We start from the raw sequence: 7,821 nt of genomic DNA on the forward strand, positions 1-7,821 counted from the left end.
CAGGTTCTCCAGGAGGTGCTTATACTATACTGAAGGATAACATCTCTCTAGCCAAGGCTTATTTTACATTTGTTTACTGTGTCAAAATCTGCAATTCATATTGCATGAATATAAAAGCACACCCACTAAGAACAAAATTACTCTCTCGGGCCACTTTGGAACTATACTAGTTGGTATCTCATAAGGAATCACAGGGGATAGGGAGGGATATTTTCCAGTTTTTCTCGACCCAAATTTTACTTTCCAAGGTACTATTTTTTTAAATAAATAAGCAGCCTCCCTATCTGTTTTCTTTCTCTCCTTTCCCCTTCACTTGACATTCAGCTGCTTTCATATTACATGCCTCTGTGAGAGCAAGGAGTATTGCTCAGTTCTCAGCAGGTAATTTTTAGAGATTTCTTGTTCACATTTTTCTGCAAGCTTATGAGATCTGCAGGTGTGTTAAAAAGTCAACCTTGTTTGTAGATGGCTGTTTCTCACTGCTCTCATTACACCTCGAAAGCTTTTTCCAGAATACCTAATATAGTAGACCTATGTATGAATATATATTTGGAGACAAACTTTGTGGAATAATTGCGCTGTGGCCATTACTGGATTGGTGTTCTGGTGGTGTACCACTCACCAAGCTGCCCAACTGTCTCCCTTCCTGAGATAGTGAAGGTAGACTTGGAAGTGGTGTTGAAGACTCCTAGGCTTGTTGCTTTGGGGGACCAACATCCATGCCACGCCTATCTTGTCAAGAGTAGCTCAAGATTTCATGGTCTCCATAACAACCATGGGCCTGTCTCAGATAATAGCAGGCCTCACACACTGTGTGGGTCGTACTCTTGGCCTGATGTTCTGCTCTGGACAAGAACAAGGTGATCTGAAGGTGGAGGCATTGCAAATGGTCCCCTTGTCATAAACAGATCACTACCTGCTGGGGGTTATACCAGGGATACCAAGACTCTGCAGGATCGATTAATATGAATCAACAACTGGTTTTAAATGGCATGGCCAGTGGTCCTGTCAATGCCCTAGTTGACTTTTGGAATCAGGACATGACCTAGCATCTAGCACGATCATACTAGGTGCCCTCTCAGTTCTAAGAGCCTGGACAGCTACTAAGGGTCTACAGATAATGAAAGAACAAGGGAGACAGGCTAGAGTAACAGTGGGGGAGGACTCATGATAAATCCAATAAGGCACAGGCTAGAGCTTATTTAAAAACCTACTCCATGGTGGTAATGGCAGCAAAGATACAATATTTGTTGCCAGTATTCTGTCCACACAATGTAGACCTGTCCTTTGGGTGGTCAGAGGTGAACTATTCTGCAGCCTGCTGCAATCATTTTACTCCACACTTTGCAGATAAAATCTCTTGCATCTGTTCCAGTCTGGACTCTATAATAATTTCATCTGAGGATATGGATAGGATTCTTGGAATCATACTATCTTGGGTTCATATCTGCTTTTATGATCCTTGTCCCTCGTGGATGCAGGGGCTGGTAGGCTGGGTCTAGGAGAAAGTCTTTTTGAGAGAGGAGGTCGTTGCCCCTGCCTTAGAAAGGGCAGTGATGTGTCTACTCCTAAAGAAGCCTACGCTGGAACTGGGAGAGTGGAATAACTACTTCCCAGTTTCAAATTTATCACTCTTGAGCAAGGTGACTGAACAAGTGGTGGCTAGGCATCTTCAGGGATTCTTCAATGAAGCAGATTATTTGGATCCATTCCAATATGGTTCCATGCCTCATTACGGGACTGAAACAGCCTTGTTCTCCCTCATGGATGATCTGTGCTGGGAGATGGACAGGAGAGTGCGACTGTTAATTTGCCTGAACCTCTTGTTGGTTTTCAATACAATTGATCGTAGTATCCTTCTGGACCATCCTTTGAGGTCAGGACTTGGAAACCCCATTTGGTGGTGGTTTCAGTCCTACCATGAAGGTTGGTTTCAAAGTGTGGGGGTGGGGGTCTGCCACTTGACTCTTGGCTTCTGACCTACAGAGTCCTGCAAGGTTCTATCTTGTCCCCTTCCAATGCATTTAAACATCTACATGAAGTGGCTAAGAGGGTCATCCCGAAATTTGGGCGATGTTACCACTACTATACAGATGACACTTAGCTCTATCTTGCACTTCCAGCAAATCCCAGGGAGGCTGTGGAAACTAGTCTGGAGACAGTTTTGGGATGGATGAGAGCTAATAAACATAATCCCAACAAAATGTATGTGCTACTGCAGGGTGATGATGTCTGACCTGGGAATAGGGACCTCTCTTGTTCTGGATAGGATAGCATTCCCCCATAAGAAGTAGGTTTGTAGTTTGGGAATGCTGGTGGACTCAGACCTCCTGTTGGATAAACAAGTGATAGCGGATGTAAGGGGTGCTTTTCATCAACTTTGGCTTGTGAGCCAGCTGTGACTCTTCCTGGGTGGGTAAGATCTTGCTACTATAATGCACACTCTGGTAACACCTGGATTAGATTTCTGCAATGTGTTCTATGTGGGGCTGCCCTTGAAGACAATGTAGAAGCTATAGTTAATAAAGAATGCTGTGACCAGAATGTTGATTGGAATGGGTCATAGGGATCATATCACTCCAGTCTTGTTCCATTTATACTGGCTCCTGATTTGTTTCAGAGCCCAATTCAAGGTGCTGGTGTTGACCTTTAAAGTCTTTTCAGCTTGGAGCCAGCATACCTGAAGATCCAGAGGAGTTAGCCGTGTTAGTCTGTAGTAGCAAAATCAAAAAGAGTCCAGTAGCACCTTTAAGACTAACCAATTTTATTGTAGCATAAGCTTACGAGAATCACAGTACTCTTCGTCAGATGCATGGAGGGCCAAAAGAAACTGGTCAGATATAGAGGAGGAGAGGGGAGGGCGGAGTAGATGCAAACAACTCCTTCTGATATGGAGATGCAAACAGCTCCTTCTGATATGGAGATCAGTTTGCTTCTGTAAAAGTTCAGAGGAGTTAGCCGTGTTAGTCTGTAGTAGCAAAATCAAAAAGAGTCCAGTAGCACCTCCAAGACCAACCAATTCCACTGCAGCACAAGCCTTCGAGAATCACAGCTCTCCCTGCCAGATGCTTCTCTTCGTCAGAAGCATCTGTCAGGGAGAGCTGTGATTCTCGGCTTGTGCTTATGCTTCAATATTGGTTAGTCTTAAAGGTGCTACAGGACTCTTTTTGATTTAGCATACCTGAAGGACGACTTGCTCCCTTATTAACCTACTCAACCACTTAGGTCATCTTCAGAGGCCCTGCTTTGGGTACTCCTGCCATCTGAGGCTAGATGGGTGGCAGTCTGAGAAAGGACCTTTTTCAGTCATAGCACCGAAACAGAATTAATTCCTCCAGGAGATCCATCTGTCTCCATTATCGTCTTCCACCAGCAAGTGAAGACTTTGTTTTGTTTGGTATTCCCTCACTAACACTTATTAGCTCCCTGTTTGTATGATTTTGTGTTTGTATTATGCTTTGTTTTAAATATTTAATAAATATTTGTATTTCATATGCCTTTTAATGACTCAACTATTTTAATGCATTTATTTTTTATATATTATGCAATATATTTATGTTTTGTTCACTACCTTGAAGACCCTGAGTTGGATGGAAAGGTACCAAGAAATGTTCTAAAATAAACAGCATCTGAAAGAGAAAAGAAGTCTTTTTGCTGTTCTGTAATAAAAGTAGCAAAGGAATGGGGACCAATCACATGGAATCCAAGGATCAGGAAATTTTGTTTTAGGAGATCATGTGATTTAACTAAAGCCAAATGTGGTTATAAAACTTGAGAAAATATCCTTTGATGAAATAACAGAATACTGCAGATCAGTAGGGCACATGATAGTACCAGGTTAATCAGTAACCTTGAGTGACTCATGGAGTAGTAACATCTAGTGTCATCGTTTCATCATCTTTCTCTGCTACTGAAACATGCTAATAGCAGCATAGCTTGGGGATATTAAATTTACATGCCTACTGTATTTTGTTAAAATATGGTAGATAAAAGTGCAGCGCTAGCAGCCATCAGGCACAGCAAGTGTGCTTGATCAGGTGGTGGCCTGGACCTACTTGAATTGGGTTTTTGTAGTCACTGATAATAGAAAAGGAGCCAGGAACTGAAGATCTTCTACCCTAGTAGATATTTCAGCATATGCTAGGAAGGCTTTACATTATGTTCAGTGATACAATCATTGCCCCAAGAAGTCTGTGGTCTATAAACTAATGGGTTGTGGTACGCAGGAATTGGGAATCCGGCTCCCAGCCCTCAATGGAGTGCAGCTACAGCCTTTGTTGACGGCGAGGAGCCTGGGTGTGCTCTTGGATGCCACTTTCTAGGGAGGCCCAGGTTGCAGCCGTTGCTAGATCTGCATTCTTTCATCTTCAGCAGGTTAGGCAATTGGTGCTCTATTTCTTGCCCCATGACCTAGCTTCGGTAATCCATGCAATGATCACTTCTAGACTACTACAACTTGCTCTATGCTGAGCTGCCTGTGAGCTTGACCCAGAAGTTACAGCTGGTTTAGAACGCAGCGGCATGCGTCCTTATGGGGATGCTGTTTAGGGCATATATCCGCCCTGTGTTGTGCCAGCTGCACTGGCTCCTGGTTGAGTTCCGGATCCAGTTCAAAGTACTGGTCTTAGTATTTAAAGCCCTCCACAGACTGGGACTTGCATACCTACGGGACCAACCTCTCCTATTATGTTCCCTGCAAGGCCTTGAACTCTGCAGATAAGCAGCTTCTGGTGGTCCCCAGCCCAAGGGACGTTCAGCTGGCTTCAACTAGTGCCAGGGCTTCTTCTGCCCTGGCCCTGGCCTGGTGGAATACTCTCCAAATGGAGATCCAGGCCCTGCAGGACATATTACAGTTCCGCAGGGCCTGCAAGATGGAGATGTTCTACCAGGCCTTTGACTAGGGGCCAGCTTCCCCCACCCCTCCTGATTGCCACACCCTCCTTTTGCAGCTGCCCTTGACTTCGATCATGGTGGTGCTGGGGCTTATGATGATTTTGCAGTAGCCGATCTGTCTGATGGCGCCTAAATTTTAATGTGTTAATGCGTTAAGATTTTTATTGTATTTTAACAGTAAATTTGTTGGAAGCCACTCTGAGCCTGCTTGTGGGAAGGGCAGGGCGTAAGTTGAAATAAATAATGTAGCCACAATTTTGCTTTATCTCAGCTGGAGCGTAGCAGGAAGTATTAAGGAACAGCCTGGCAAGAAAGTTTTTTTTTTTACAAATAAGCTTTGCTTACTTCAGCAAGCACACGGCACAGAGGTTTCTTGGCTGTGGCTCTTAAGCTTAATTAAAAATCTTATACTATTCTCCAGTTCTTATTGGGTAATGGATTATAACATGCAAAGGAATCATCAAGGGCCAAGGAGCTTTGTATCAAGGAGAAAAAGGAAGATTATGGGTAGACCTTAGCCTGCAATGAATGATGGGAAATGCCAGTGGGGATGAATGGTGATGGAAGATTAGGGTAATAAACCATGTAAGTAGGCAACTTGCCCCATATAACTAATCCACAAAAGCAAAGGATCCATGCTCCACATAAACTTGATTTTACCATGGAATACAAGGAATAAAACGAGCCATTGAACCTTTGCTCCTGTATAGAAGAAACATGAAAACCTTTTTATTCTTCAAAGTTCACAAGTAGTGACCTAAAGGAAGGCTTGTGTTGCACCAAAGGCAGCACACTGTAACCAAAAGGAACACAAGCCAGAAAAAGAATCCAGGGTCAGATAACAACTCTAAGGCTTTTACAATATGATCTGTGTTATGGATAGTGAGACAAGCAAAACGTATCAGTTGACACATTCAGCTGGTTTCTTCCACACTCTTCTGAGGTACACAAAGTACTTCATTAGGAAGGTGCTGAATTAGGACCAGTGACAATTCTTTGTATAGTCAAGTGCAAAAAGTGTATCTATGTAAAATTTGATTGCTGTCCCTTAAAAATTAATACTAAGTTGAAAGTGATAATACTCTGGTATAAATGTAACATGTGAAGCAGCCCGCAATGTTACTCTGGGTTGGTTTCGTAGCGTCCAAGTGCACTTTCCCTTGGATTTTCTTTCCAAAATAACTCCTGGGAAATAGCTGCTCAAACCTAGGCTAATAGTTTCTTGGCATACATCAAGGAGCAAGTAATGAAACATTACAGAAGTGGAACAGATCAGCTTGATATTTAGCCAGGGAATAGCTATTTTACGTGGTTGTTGTAATACTTAAAACAGCATCTAGCAGAAAACAATTTAAAGTTATCATGTGTCACCTAAAAGACCGATTAGTCATGTCTTAACAGTTGAAGGATTCTGAGTATACACTCTTACTTTGTAAGTTTAAAATGCAGGAGGGAATGCAGGAATTGTAGACCAAAAAGCATTCCACGTGAAACTGAATTCTGCTATCTCCTGTGAAAGTTACTACAGCAGAAAAAAGCTCAGAGCTGAGCAGGAATCCAAAGTAACTGGACAATTTCATAAGTGGGAATGAGTGGTATCGACTGGGTAAGCTTGAAGCTCCAGGTTGCTCCTACACGTCCACTAACTCCTCATTGAATACTCTCTTTTGGCAGCTGTCAGCTATTAGGGTGAACAATCGACCTTCGTCTCTTCCTGGAAAGGGCCAATGGTAGGGGATATCCATAGGCTCCCAAGGTTCTGTTCTTTCTATCTCTATTTTAAAAAGACTCAGGAGCAGGGCTGCAAAGATCTGCGCTTGAGACCCTGCAGATCCACCACTGGGTATACAATGAGCTTCACGGAGCAATGGTTTAAGGCAGCTTCATATATTTATCTGGAATCCTTTGAAAATGTCCACGTATTGTCCATGGAATCTCCCCCCGACCCCACCCCAGTATAATCATGTCATTACCTCCAACTGGTCCTCTGAAGCTTTGTATTTAAAATTTCACTCTTTATAGTATTCATCCAAATCTCCAAGTTTCTGTGCTAGTTAGGCAGCTGCTGCTGTAGTGAAATAAGAGCTACTACTGGAACATTGTTCTAAGTCCACCTTATCTGAAAGCATTTACAGCATTTTTTAAAAATCAAAGGTAAACTCTAAACATGAAATTTTAAAGCACAATCCCCTATGAAGAATCTAAACAATTAAAACCATCAACAGAATGTACATTCTTGTGTGAAAACAAGGATATGGGAGACAGGGTGGTTACCAAGGTGAATCAGTGAAGCATTATCATCTTTTCAGTCCTCCAGACTGGTACAGGTTATTTGAGAGACAGATGCTGCAACACTGCCACAAAATTAGTTGCAGTTTTCAATTAAATTCTGTTCCATTAGAAAAGCTATTATTAGACAGAATAGTGCTGAAAAGGGGACTCTAGGGATCCTTCCAGGCTCCATTAAGAGTTCTTCATTATTGCTTGGTAGATTACTGCAGGCATCTTCATCTTCCTTTGCTGTAACAGCGTAACACCATTGCCATCAGGCCTAGGACTTGAAAATACTTCAGTGTCTTAGGCCCTATTAAAGGGACAGTTAGGGAACTGTGGTTATACTCATTCTGGTGGAAACCAGAAAATGCTTGCTGATGGAATATAACAGTTTTGATCTGAAGAACTCCGTTGTGCGAGTAGAAGGCACTTCAATTTGTACAAAGTTTCTCCTCCTTGGCTATAGCATTACAAATCATTTATTATCGCACTACATATCATTTGGTGAAGTCCCTCACTTCTCAGTAGCAGCTTTCAAGTAGTCAGAAGGGGACACAGAAGGAAGGAGGTAGTTTGCATGGGCAGAACCCCACCTATGGTTAATATAAATTTTTGTGCAATGATACAGTAAGTTAAGTGTCTGTAAGCTGTGAT

This window comes from Eublepharis macularius, chromosome 1 (genome assembly GCF_028583425.1).
Source record: "Eublepharis macularius isolate TG4126 chromosome 1, MPM_Emac_v1.0, whole genome shotgun sequence".
NCBI classification, from domain to species: domain Eukaryota; kingdom Metazoa; phylum Chordata; class Lepidosauria; order Squamata; family Eublepharidae; genus Eublepharis; species Eublepharis macularius.